At 43.9% G+C, this 14,249-nt stretch overlaps 2 protein-coding genes and 1 pseudogene across 3 annotated transcripts in view; 2 read left to right on the top strand and 1 right to left on the bottom strand.

Moving 5' to 3' along the window:
• LOC138843059 (serine/arginine repetitive matrix protein 1-like) overlaps positions 1-14,249 on the top strand; it is a 244,974-nt gene that overhangs the window by 124,218 nt on the left and 106,507 nt on the right. The window lies entirely within an intron of this gene.
• LOC108177122 (LINE-1 retrotransposable element ORF2 protein) overlaps positions 1-14,249 on the top strand; it is a 127,542-nt gene that overhangs the window by 41,467 nt on the left and 71,826 nt on the right.
• On the bottom strand, positions 6,095-6,864 carry LOC100351750 (voltage-gated monoatomic cation channel TMEM109 pseudogene; annotated as a pseudogene).

Raw genomic sequence — 14,249 nt, 5'->3', positions numbered from 1 at the left:
ACTTCCTCTGCTTTAATCGCAGAACTACCCTCCCGCTATTATCGCAGGACTGCCCGCTCTTATCGCGGATCCCCACCTTATTTTCCTGGGGGACTTACCAGCGCTGCCCTGACTGCAGGAAGTTCTGAGTTCGCATTCGAGATGTTCCCCGTACGGGCCACCAGTTGTCGCGTCCCTCGACCAGCAAGGAAGACACGACCCAAACTCTTCTTCCAGCAGTTTATTCAGGAACCTCTTTCAAACTTCTACTACCCCCTCTTTTCCTCTCCCCTCCCTCTTATAGCCATCAGCGCACCAATCAAAAGCAGCCAAGTGGCAAGCATTGATTGGTACAGCAATGCGGAAGCCGGAAGGGAGCTCAGCCATCTCCTTATTAGGAGATGTTTGTTTCTCGCCAGTCCTTCCGGGGGAAAGGAGCCGACGCCATCTTTAGGGCGCCATGCAATGGCTCCCCACATGAAAGCTTGCTTAGAAAACTGAAGGAAAATAACTATTTTTGCAGTTAGAGGATGAAATACAAGGATGTCAAGCTGCCTGCTTATCTGTCTCTTAATTTGCTTAATTAAGAAAAGCAGAGACTTTTCCTAGCCAAGAATTGTTGAGTCATGTGTGTGATAATTGCTAGAAATGCAAGTAGCTGCAAAAACAGTGGTTTGAAAAGAGGCAGGGAAGATGGACTATGGTTGCCTAAATAGGACACAGCAGTAGCCAGTGGGCGGCTACATCGTGATCTTACCTCAGTTCGTGCTGCTCCTTCCTTCCTTCCTTCCTTCCGACAGGCAGAGTGGACAGTGAGAGAGAGAGAGACAGAAAGGTCTTCCTTTGCTGTTGGTTCACCCTCTAATGGCCGCCGTGGCCGGCGCGCTGTGGCTGGCGCACCACGCTGATCTGATGGCAGGAGCCAGGTACTTCTCCTGGTCTCCCATGGGGTGCAGGGCCCAAGCACTTGGGCCATCCTCCACTGCACTCCCGGGCCACAGCAGAGAGCTGGCCTGGAAGAGGGGCAACCAGGACAGAATCCGGCGCCCCGACCGGGACTAGAACCCGGTGTGCCGGTGGCACAAGGCGGAGGATTAGCCTAGTGAGCTGTGGCGCTGGCGCTTCTTGTTTCTTTTAAGACAAAACTATTTAAAGCTATTAATAACAATAACAAAAAGAAAATAATTTGTGGTGACCAATTACAGGCATACCTCATTTTTATGGTGCATTGCAGACAGTGTGTTTTTGTTTGTTTTGATTTTATAAAGTTAAAATTTGTTGCAACTTTGCCATGTTTTTCAACAGCAGGTTGACACAATATTGAAATTAAGCCAATTAATATCATTTTGACGACCTCTAAGTGTTCATGTGAAAGGAACTGTCAAGGCCGGTGCCGCGGCTCAATAGGCTAATCCTCCGCCTTGCGGCGCCGGCACACCGGGTTCTAGTCCCAGTCGGGGTGCCGGATTCTGTCCCGGTTGCCCCTCTTCCAGGCCAGCTCTCTGCTGTGGCCAGGGAGTGCAGTGGAGGATGGCCCAAGTGCTTGGGCCCTGCACCCCATGGGAGACCAAGAGATAGCACCTGGCTCCTGCTTTTGGATCAGCGTAGTGCGCCAGCTGCGGCGGCCATTGGAGGTGAACCAACGGCAAAGGAAGACCTTTCTTTCTGTCTCTTTCTCTCACTGTCCACTCTGCCTGTCCAAAAAAAAAAAAAAAAAAATAGAAAAGAAAGGAAATGTCAACATGCCTCTGACTTTGAATCAATAGCTAGACATGAACAAGCCAAGTGAAGAAGACACATCAAAAGCTGAGATGAGAGATGCGGGAAGCCAGGCCTCCTGTGTGAAACAGTTGGCTAAGTTTTGAATGCAAAGGAAAAGTTCTAGAAGGAAATTAAAAATGTTCCATTGAACACATGCATGATAAGAGAATGGCTCTGCCTCATTGCTGATATGGAGAAAGTGCTAGTGGTCTGAATAGATCAAACTAGCCACAATAGACCTGAAACCAAAGCCTAATCCTGAGCTAGGCCCCAACACATTTCAATTCCATGAAGGCTGAGAGGTGAGGAAGCTGCAAAGAAGAGTTTGAAGCTAGCGAGGGTTGGCTCATGACTTCTCTTTTCCCTCTCTCTCTCTCTCTCTTTCCTTTTTTAAATCAATATATTCATACCAAATAATGTGAGATTCATGACACAGATCATAAAATGAGGAAAGAAGGGGAAAAATTCACTGAACACAACATTTATACATATCTATATAGCAAAGAATATGGTATTTGTATTTTTCAAAAATACTCTGTGTGTGTGTGTGTATATATATATATATATATATAAACTTCCACATTTGAAATAAAACATGCAGAATTTGTCTTTATGTGTCTGGCGTATTTTGCTAACAGGAGGATCTCAAATTCCATACATATTGCTACAAATGTCAGTATTTCCTTTTCTTTATGGCTGAACAATATTCCATTTGATATATATATATGTATATATATATATAATTTTATTTTATTTATCCAGTCATCAGCTGATGACCCTCTAGGGAGATCCCATATCCTTGCTGCCATGCTTTGGGCTGCTATAAGCAGGGGAATGCAGGTATTCCTTTCATTCGTTGATCTCATTTGCTTTGTATACCAGCTCATATTGCAGATCTAGTTTTAGTATTCTCAGGTCTCAGGTAACTCCGTGTGTTTTTTGTAATGGTTGTCCTAATTTGCTTTAACACCAGCAAAAGGTGTAGTAGTGTTCCTTTTCTCCAAATTCTGACTAGCATGTTATTTTTTGACTTTTGGATAATAGCCATTCTAATTGAAATGATATGGTGCCTCCGTACATTTTTTATCTACATTTCCCTGACAGCTAGTGATCCTAAGCTTTCATTTTTTGTTTCTTGGTGACTAGCATTTCTTCTTTTGAAAGCTATTTAGATCCTTTGCCCATTTCTTAACTGGATTGTTTGTTTCGTTTTTGTTGATTTTCTTGAGTTCTGTGTACTCTGGATGTTAATCCTTTATAAGATGCACAGTTGCACCTATTTTCTCTCATACGATTGGTTGTTTCTTCACTCTGTTGATTGTTTCCTTTGTTATGCAGAAGCTTCTTGGCTTGATATAATCCCATTTGTCTATTTTTGCTTTAATTGCCTGTGCTTTTGTGGTCTTATTCAAAAAATTGTTTCCTGTGTCAGTGTCTCTGGATGTTTCCCCTAAGTTTGCTTCTAGTGGTTTCATAATTTTAAGATTTATTTAATCTATTTGAAAGACAGAGTTGCAGAGAGAGGTAGAGACAGAGGAAGAGAGAGAGGTGATCCATCTGCTGATTCACTTCCCAAATGGTCATAATGGCTGGAGCTGAGTCCATCTGAAGCCAGATCCAAGAATTTCTTCAGGTCTCCCACTTGGATCCAGGGGCCCAAGGACTTGGGCCATCCTCTGCTGCTTTCCCAGGCACATTAGTAGGCAGCTAGATTGGAAGTGGAGCAGCTAGGACTTGAAGCAGCATCCATATTGGATGCTGGAGATGCAGGATGGGGCTTCAACCCACTGCAGCACAGCACCAACCCGGTTTAATAGTTTTAGAGTTTACAATTGGTTCTTAGATAAAGTTTGAGTTGATTTTTGTATAGAATATAATATACAGGTGTTGTTTCCAACTTTTCCATGTGCAAATCCAGTTTTCCCAACATCATTTATTGAATAGACTATTCTTTCTGTAGGGAATGTATTCATAACTTTAAGATAAGCTGGTTGTAGATGTGTGGTTTATTTCTGGGATTTCTGTCTCTTCCATTGATTTATATGTCTCTTTTTCTGTAAGTACCATTCTGTTTTGGCTAAAATAGGACTGTAGTATGTTTTATAACCTGGTATTGAGATGCCTCTGGCTTTTTTTATTGTCCAAGACTGCTTTGATGATATTAGGGTCTTTTGTGTTTCTATATGAATTGTTATTTTCTGTGAAAAATATTATTGGTTTTTTGATGGGAGTTGCGCTCAATTTGTATATCACATTTTCATATTTATTAAGTCTCAGGTTTTTAATTCTATCAATTTTTCAACAACATAATATTTATTTTAAAATTGCCATAGTAGTATATTTGTTGCTCTTTATAATTGTATATATAGGTCAATTGGACATAATGGATTAATTCTTCCAATCCACAAACAAGGGAGGTCTTTCACTTTTTTGTATTCCTCAATTTCTTTCATTAATGTTTTACAATTTTCAATGTAGAGGTCTTTCTCATTCTTGGTTAAATTTATCTTAAGCTATTTCAAAATGTTTTGTAGCTATTGGGAATGTGACTGCTCTCATAAATTTTTTCCTCCACAAGAGAGTGGTTTGTGAGTTTTCAGGAATGAAGCTGTGTACATAACATCAAAGTGCAATGGGAAACAAGTAGATGTAGAAGCTGCAGGAAGTTATCCTGAAGATCCAGCTTTTCTACACTGAGCAGCAATTTTTCTTTTTCCTTTTTTTAGAAGATTTATTTATTTATTTGAAAGTCAGAATTAGTGAGAGAAGGAGAGGCAGAGAGAAAGAGAGAGAGGTCTTCTATCCACTGGTTCACTCTCCAATTGACCACAATGGCCAGAGCTACACTCATCCAAAGCCAGGAGCCAGGAGCTTATTCCAGGTCTCCCATGCGGGTGCAGAACCCAAGGGCTTGGGCCATCTGTTGCTGCTTTCGCAGGCCATAGCAGTTGGATTGGAAGTGGAGCAGCCAGGACTTGAACCGGCACCCATGTAGGATGCTGGTACTGAAGTTGGTGGCTTTACTCTCTATGCCACAGCTCTGGCCCCCAACAATTTTTCCATATTGATGAAACAGCTTCTGTTGGAAGAAGATTCCACCTAGAACTTTCATAGCAGGAGTGTAAAAGTCAATGTGTAGCTTCAAAGCTTCAAAAGACAAACTGACACTTGTTAGGTGCTAATACAGCAGATATCTTTCAGTTGAAGCCAATGCTCATTGACCATCCTGACAGTCATTGCGCTTTCTTTTTTTTTTTTTTTTGAGTAAATACATTTTATTCAGAACAAGATAATAAAATAGCACGCTCTTTATTGAAAACCAACCCAGCGCTGAAAAAAATATGTATCACTGCAGCTGTGATTCCGCATCAAACCCTAACAGTCAGAACGGGGCATTTCTTCTTCCCTCTGCGTGCCAAGCCCGGCAGAGGACACCCCCCTCCACAGGAGCCTCAAAGGAAGCAGTAGGCTCTAACGACAGCAAGGCCCTGGTGGAGAGGTGTCAACCAGCTGCTCTTCCCAGGCTGCTGGCGTGGGCGCTGATCAGCAACTGCCCTCAGAGGCAGGAGCTAAGGCCTCCTTCCTGTAGGGTCTCTGAAATTCCCACAGGGCAGGGCAGGGCAGGGCAGGGCCACTGCAGGTCCCTACTTGCAGACACAAGCCTGGGAAGCAGCTGAGGGAGAGTCGTGACGCTGAGAGGGGCTGCTCTTTTCTCAACACAAAGCAGCCCCGTGCACTCTCCTGCACTCAGCATGCAAGCAGAAGAGGGCCCTGCTGGCTCGGATTAAGGCACTTGTTACAGACTCCCTGTGCTTCCTCCCAGAGTTGCACAGGCCTTGGGGGGCATGGTTTCCCCCTTCCTCTACCCATGGCCTCTGCCTCTCCCCCACAGCTGGGCAACGAGGAGGACGGGAGCAGGCCTTCAGGGGCTGTGGCTTGGTGGACATGCAGGGCTAGCCGGAAGGAAGAGACAATGGGAAGAGGCTGGAGCTTGGCTAAGGAGGAGCTGCAGAAGGCCTGGGGAGCCAGAGTGGAAGGAGGAAGCCAGGCAGCAGCAGGGGGGAGCTGGTTAAGTCACCAGAGACTAATGGCAGTGATGTCAGCTGAGAGCAGATGCAGAAGCCAGAGGGGGAGGCCACTACAACCTGCCCTGGCTGAGACGGGCTGGAAGCAGAGAAGGGTTGGAGAGAGCCAGCCCCAGACAGAACCTCGGAAGACAGAGGAATGCTCTTCCTTTCCCAGGAGGCTCAGACACAGAAAGGGGCAGAGGGCAGAGGGCAGAGGGAAGGCAGGCGAGCCAGAAGCAGCTCTGCTCTTTATAGTATGACAAAGGTGGTGCTGTGAGGCATCCGTCTCATTCTTCCTCCACGCTCTGGGCACCCCTTGGCGGCTCGCCACTGTCTCCAACGCAGCTCGTCCACCTGGCGCTCCAGTCCTCACAGCTTGGCCTCTAGTTGGGCCCTCGACACCCGGCTGCCCGTGAGCTGGCTTAGCAAGGTGTACAGGGTCAGCAAGGCCAGGAGGAGCAAGGCCCAGGTGGAAGGATCGGGCACCGACCTCACCAGGGCCACAAAGCTGGCCAGGAAGGTGACGAGCTTCAGGCCCCCCACAATGCGCCCCAGCACAGCCAAGACCAAGCCGAGGAGCAAGGACAGCAGCCAGCAGACGACCAGGGCCCCTGCTCCCCACAGCAGGAAGGTCTGGACCTGGCTAGGGCTGAGCTTCAGGCCCTGGGAGAGGTGATCACCGTCGAGCCCCAGGGCAGTCAGCAGCTGGACAGCGATCCCAGACAGGGCAAAGAAGGCCACGGAGATGGCTGGTGAGATGGCCCACATCACCTGAGACCTCTGAAATCAGGTGCATGGTTTCTGGCCCAATCCAGGTATCCAGTGTTTCCTGCACAGACCAACCTATCTGGGTCAGGAGGTCAACTGGGGCCTCTCTCCTCTGCTGACCTGAAGGTGCAAAGTCTCGATGGGACTGGGCCAGTGCTGAGTGAAGGAGGACGAGGGCTACTAGCACCATCAGGACGGCGTGGAGCAGATGCCTGCCCCATGGTGCGCTGCTCCCCGAGCCTGCCATACTGGTTCGGGCTCTGGCTACCGTTACCCTTCACGTGCGACTTCGCTAAAACACGCCACCAAAACCACACCTCAACTCTGGGGCATTGGTTTACAGTCTGCCAGTCATTGTGCTTTTAAGAATTACACTAAATCTGTCCTGTCTGTGGGGTGTACATGGAACAAGAAAGCTTGTAGGACTGCAAATGTATTCACAACATGGTTTACTGAATATTTTAAGACCTCTTGCTCGGGGTCGACGCCATGGCACATTAGGTTAATCCTCTGCCTGCAGTGCCAGCATCCCATATGGGTGCCAGTTCTAGTCTTGATTCCTCCTCTTCCAGTCCAGCTCTCTGCTGTGGCCTGGGAAAGCAGTGGAAGATGGCCCAAGTCCTTGGGCCCCTGTGCCTGCATGGGAGACTGGGAAGAAGCACCTGGCTCCTGGCTTCAGATCGGTGCAGTGCCAGCCATTGTGGCTATTTGGGGAGTGAACCAGCGGAAGGAAGACCTTTCTCTCTGTCCCTCTCTCTCACTGCCTGTAACTCTACCTGTCAAATAAATAAATAAAATCTTTTTTTTTAAATACTTCTTTCTCAGAAAAGTTACCTTTAAAAATATTGCTGCTTCTTGAGAATGCACTCAGTTGCCCAAGAGCTCTGATGGAGCTATCAAAGATTCTCATCATTTTCATGCTCTTAACATAACATACATGTTGCTATCCACGAATCAGTGAGTCATTTCAACTTCCGCATCTTTTAACTTAAGAAATGCATTTCACAATGCTATAGATTTCAAAGCCAGTGATTTCTCTGGTGGGCCTAGGCAAACTCAAATAAAAAACTTTTGGAAAGGACTCACACTCTAGATGTCATTAAGAACATCTGGACTCATGGGAAATCTTGACATTAACAGAGGAGTTTGGAAGTTGATTCCAACCCTCGTGGATAATTCAAGGATTCAAGATTTTTGTGGAGAAGGCAACTACAGAGGTGGTAGAAACAGCAAGAGAACTAGCATTATATGTGGAGTGTGAAGATACGACTGCATTGTTGGAATTGCCTGATATAACTTTTAGAGAAGAAGAGTTGTGTCTCAGGAAGGAGCAAAGACAGTGACTTCTTGAGATATAATCAACACCTATGGTGAACATTCTGAAAATGACAACAAAGGATTTAGAATGATACATGAATTTAGTGGATAAAGTAGTAACAGGATTTGAGAAGACTGACTCTGATTTGAAAGCTCTGTAAAAAATTGAATTTAACTAGGAAAAGTTATAAAAAACATTTCTAGGAAAATTTTCTCATAGTCTCAGAACTGTTAGGAAGGAAATAAGGTCTTTGGCAAAATTAGACAGTTGTTGTTGTTGTTGCTGAAAACTAGCTCTGTTGCTACTGAGGTGGGATGTGATCTGAGCTCCTTTCACACTTGGTTTCATTATTTCTTCAGCGAAGCTTTTGCTCATGCTGCAAATTAAGTGGCACTTAAAACACTGTCAACCAACGGCCATATTCCTTGACTTCCTCAAGGTTACCTGGAAAGTTCTGTGTTCACTCATTTGTCAGTGGAGCTGTCCTTTCATCCATGCCCCTAGCTGCAAACTTACAGCAATCTTGTGAAGTTTTGAGAAGTGCAGTTTGCAGGGAGAAGGATCCAGAGCTGCCATATCCTGAGTGGGGTTAAGATTCCCCACACTTACAGACAGAATAAACTTCCTGAATGACCACTAGAGAGCCTGCATTAGACAGCAGAGGGAGCTCCAGTCCCATTGAGCCACTCAGAAGAAGCGCACAAGCCCACAAGTGAAACCATTTAAATAAGACACAACAAGAAAATAACAAAACGAACCTTGGGTATTTCTGTATTGGTATATTTTCTTGTTTACTACTAATAATTAGTTTTTAATAGTGGCAAAGGTCATTTTTATTTGACGCTTTCCACTGATGCTTGCAATCTTCACAATTAAGGATTGGGAGGTATTAACTAAAGGAATAAAAAAATTGCATTCAGCGTATTCAGTTATCCTTTGGACATTAAATTTATGGCTTTTATTCATATTTGGATTTTCTAAAATCTATTTTGAATCAGATTTAGTGGAAAGCCTCAAAGATGGCCGTTTAATAATCCTGGTTCCACATTTAGTGGTGTAGGACCTTGGGCAGACCACTAAGTTTCAGTTTTTCCAAATGGTTTCTGAATGGCTACTTTATATGTGCCCTGTGAAGATTATGTGCAGATGCTTGTAAAGGAAGCTAGAGTGTAAGAATTACTGAAGAATTGATTAATTCAGAATTAACATTTTAGTGATCTCATAAAAGTTGAGAACAGAATGGTGGTTACCAAAGAAAGGAGGTTGGAGAAAAGGTTGGTTAATGGGTGCTTACTCCTAGTTAGCTTGAAATATGTTTTGGTGTTCTGTTGCACATGGGGTGACTGCAGATAATAGTGATGTAGTGTATATTTCAAAAAAACTAGAAGAAAAGTTTTAAATGTTTTCATGACCAAGAAATGATATGTTTGAGGAGATACTCCTACTGTGAACATTACACATTGTGAACATGTGTGGAAATATAACAAGGTAACTCATGAATAGGCATAATTTTATGTCAATTAAAAAATAAAAGCATCTAAAGAATTAAAAATGTCAGTATTTTAATGTTTTCATCTACCTCTATGCATTTTGTGTTTTGAATATGTTTTGATTAAATTTTGTATGGTAAATGTTAACAGGATTCTGGTATTTTAAAAACTATGTTGGCCAGCACCGCAGCTCAGTAGGCTAATGGCCGGCACCACGGCTCAATAGGCTAATCCTCTACCTGCGGCGCCGGCACACCGGGTTCTAGTCCTGGTCAGGGCACCGGTTCTGTCCCAGTTGCTCCTCTTCCAGTCCAGCTCTCTGCTATGGCCCGGGAAGGCATTGGAGGATGGCCCCAGTCTTTGGGCTGTGCACCCACACGGGAGACCAGGAGAAGCACCTGGCTCCTGGCTTCGGATCAGTGCGGTGCACCGGCCGCAGTGGTGGCCATTGGAGGGTGTACCAACGGCAGAAGGAAGACCTTTCTCTCTGTCTCTCTCTCTCACTGTCCACTCTGCCTGTCAAAAAAAAAAAAAACTGTTACTGTTATTATGAAATAATACATGCTTATTATAAAAACTGAGAGCATTATGAAGACAAAAGTAGAAGTTACTCATAATTTCACTATGAGATATTTACAAGTATACTTTTGGTCCCTATGGATTGTGACTAAGTGTACAATTAAATAGTGATTGAGAGCCTGGAAGGCCATCGGGGATAAAGATGGAATGAGGAGATAGATAGTTAATGGGTTTAAAGGTATAGTTGGACAGGAGGAATAACTTCTGTCATTCTGTGGTACAATAGGGTAACTATGGTTGACAGTAATTAATTGTGTATTTCAGGTAGCTAGTAGAGAAGATTTTGAATCACCCCAACACAAAGAAATGATAAATATTTGAGATGGTGAATAGGCATTTGGCCCTGATCTGATCATTACATGTGGTAGTCATGGATTTCAAATGTCAAACTATACCAATCAATATGAACGATTATCATGTGTCAATTAAAAACAAAAAAAATATGTTTACTGAAAGAGTTTCAAGCATCCTGTGGATTTTTGAACACATGAAAGGTCTAATAGTCTGTTGAGAGAAAAATTGTTGCAGTTAATACAGTCTCTCATGACCCATGAACAGGATGATAAATTTCACTATCTGAAGAATTTTATTATTTTTTGCTTATTAAGAACCAAGAAATTATTATTATCCAACCTTCTGTTTCCAGTGAAATTAAATGTAAGACAGAAAGCAGAATATATTTTACAATTTAGGGTGTTTACAGCTTTGATTTTTAGAACAAGAGTTGGTTGAAAAGTATTGTTAACATCTGACAGTATAGTCTACCAGTTCCTATCCAAGGGAATAGTTTAAGTTCAGCTTCACCAGCTCCAGAAAATTGTTGTAGTACTTGTGATCATTTAAGTATTTAACATACTGGTTGACTAAGAAGAAAGAAAAGCCCAGCTTTGTACATCTGCTACTCTTTGTTCAGATGAAAGTTATTCTTTGGTCAGAAATCATGAGTTCATCCTGTGTTGGGAAGCTCAGGGGAAAGACGTTGCCAGACCTCAAGTAATGCTCTGAAAATTCACTTAACAGCCTTTGGAAACACTGAACTCCTTTTATGAGAGTATTAGTTGAGCTCACCTCTCTTTTGGGCATTGATGGGTAATCAATGATTAATTAGGGGATTTTTTTTTGTTTAAAAAAATATGTAAGTGACCAGGTCTCAGTGTGCCTAGAATACATACAGGTGCCCCTTTAAATACTGAGAAACTGGAAGACTTGGTTCCAGGGCCAGGCAGAGGGGAGCAGCACTGAGAGAGACCTCTACCTGACCTCCATGTCCTTTCTCTCAAGGTGGCCAAGTTCTTTTGTCCTGGGGAAAATTCATCTTTGGTCCAGACAAACCCAGTATCCCAAGCCAAGCACAAGCCAACAGCAAAGGTCAGCTCAGTGGCAAAGAAGCTTCCTCATGCCAGCTAATGGGACTTCTCATTTAGAATTATTGGTTCTCCCTGTGCCCCACCAAGCAAGGTACAACTGCTATTCCCACTGATGAAATTGGCCCTGTCAGTGTCAGGCGGATGAGATAAAAAGGACTTGTTCCCCTTTATTTATTTCTTTATAAAGATTTATTTATTTATCTAAAAGGGAGAGTTACATAGAGACGTGAGACAGGAGAAAGAGAGAACTTCAGCTGCATGTGCACTTCCCAGATGGCTGTGATGCCTGGGGCTGGGCCAGGCAAAGCCAGGAACTCCAAATGGGTCACTCATGGGTAGCAGCAGCTCAAGTACTTGGGCCATCTTTTGCTGCTCTCCCAGTCACATTAGCAGGCAGCTGAATCAGAAGCAGAGTAGCCAGGAGTGAAAGCAGTGTGCATATTGGATGACAGTGTGGGAGATGGTAACTTAAATCACTGCTCCACAATGCTGGCCCTGGTTTGTTTTTGTTTATTATTTTTGGTGTTTTTGGCTTTCTCATTGTAGCTAGAATAATGCAAGGCTCTGTTGTATCTGTTCATGTGAAGGTAGCCATCTGAATCAATACCCTGCCCCCCTCCTCCACCTACAGCACCAACAGCCTGCAGCTTCTGCTGGTATTTATTACAAACCATGGGACATCAAGGGGGTCTCCAACAGCAAAGCATAGTCTCATTTACTTGGAGGATGGGAGGACATTGGCTACTTTCTAAGTAACGTGGTCACAGTATGACTTCTACCTAAAACACTGTGCCTGAGCTGCTTGGGTTCCTGTGATGCTTGGGTAGACTTTTCATAGTTGGAGTAGGATTTGTATGGGCTCTTGGCCTCTGCACCAGAGGTTGCCACACATTGGTGAAGGGCAGATGATAAAATCCTTATTTTTGCCAGACTGCACAGTCTCTGTCACAATAATTCAGCTCTGTCACTGTAGCATGAAAGCAGTCACAGGCCATGGATGTGAAGAGTCATGTCTGCATTCCAATAAAACTTTATTTATAAAATTTGTTAATAGGTAACTGACTGCTCCTGCTCTCACCCACCTCATTCCCATTAGCTCCACTGAAAAGTGGCCAACAAGACAACCTGCCAGTCAGGAAGGAGAACCAGGCATAAAAGGGGCAGGCATCTGTTAAACTTTCTTAAATACTTATTTGGGTTTTGTCACCCCATAAAGCCTCTGAAGTCCTAACAGACAGCATGGTGAGATCTCTTGTGCAGACAGCACCTTCACAGGGCAGGAGAACCAGCCCCCATCTGGAAGCAATTGGAACCTACGCCTCATATGCATTTGTAGACTCTATTAGGGTGGGCCTCTGGGGGGTAGGACTCCAGAGAGTGGGCTTCTTTACACATCAGGCTGTTTTCCTCAGGGAATATTTGCAAGAGAGACATAAATTTCTTTCCCCTCCATTTCTGACTGTGTTGCAAAATGTGTGCTGGATGGAAAACCCTCCAACTAACACTTCATCAAGGGGCCCCACTGGCCACTGTTCCTTTCTGCTGGCCTCTGGCTTTGAAGAGACTGGCTCCCAGCCTGGCAGTCCTGCACTTAGAAGGACCTGGGATTCTCCTGTGAGGGCCCTGCTGCATCTGGCCATCTGAAGTGATGATGTCACCTCCTGTGTACCCAGGGACTTCATTTTGGTGTCAGTGATGCACAGTGATAGCTGAATGTTGTGGTGAATTAGATCTTGCCTTCCAGAATGTTCCTACGTGGTCTCATAAGGGGATCCTTTGCTGTTTCCTTGCTGAAATCATGAACTCCAGTGAGGTATCCTCGATTGAAGCTGAGTGTCTGAGGAAGCAGATTTTAGCACTTGCTGCACAGTCTCTAGGATGGGCCGTCCCTTGGTGGTCAGTAGAATCACTTCATAGCTTGTGACTGAGTGAGTCCTTCCAGATCATTCGGATGCATGGAGGCTTGGGTGGAAGAAGGGCAACTGCTGCTGAGAATTCTCAACAGCGACTTGTAGAGCTGATGAGGAGACTCCCAAAAGTGTTTGTAAACATGAATAGATAAATTTACTTTGACACAAATAATTTTGAAGAAATTTTTCATCATATGTGTTTCACATGAACTTTTGCAGACCCCTTGTGTATTATTTCAAATAAATAAATAATTTTTAATAATTATTTTTAAAAATTATTTATTTGAAAGAATGACACACACACACACACAGATATAGGTAGGTAGGTAGGTAGATAGATAGGTTTTCCATCAACTGGTTCACTCCTCAAATGACTGCAAAATACAAGACTGGGACAGGACGATGTCAGGAGCCAGGAACTCTCTCCAAGTCTCCCATGTGAGTGGACTTCTAATGGACTTCTAGTGACATCTCAGGCACATTAGCAAGGAGTTGGATCTGAAATGGAGAAGTTAGGATTCAAAATTTCCCTCCCATATGTTTGCTGGCATCGAAAGCAACACGATGTCAGTCCCTAGGTTTGTTTGATTCTTTCTCAAGTGGATGACCTTGTCCGTCTGTGTTCCTTTTAGGCTGTGAGTGCTTTTAGGGAAAGGGCTCCTGCTTCATTTGGAAATGATCCAGACCCTTTAGTGGATGGTCCAGAGTCTGACCCCTCATGGTAAAGCCCAGGTCTAAGTTTCATTGAACTCTTTGTTCAGTGTTCAGTATTTCACTTGTTGATAGTTTAAAGTGAAGCCTGAAGCCATGGTTTTATCCTACTGTCTGCATTATTATTTTCCAGGGTTCTTTAAAAATTCAAACATGGGAAATGATTTATTTAAGAAACGTTGCATTAGATGCAGGCATTTTTACATCCCTCAAACATATAATGAGATCAGAATCCAAAGTACAGTAGGCTCCACTTATGTGAGGTCTTGTTTTTTGTTGTTTCTGTTAACCTGAGGTGA

The sequence above is a fragment of the Oryctolagus cuniculus genome, chromosome 10 (assembly GCF_964237555.1).
Source record: "Oryctolagus cuniculus chromosome 10, mOryCun1.1, whole genome shotgun sequence".
NCBI lineage: Eukaryota > Metazoa > Chordata > Mammalia > Lagomorpha > Leporidae > Oryctolagus > Oryctolagus cuniculus.
The sequence above is the reverse complement of the archived record's forward strand: the minus strand, read 5'-3'. Positions and strand labels throughout refer to the sequence as shown.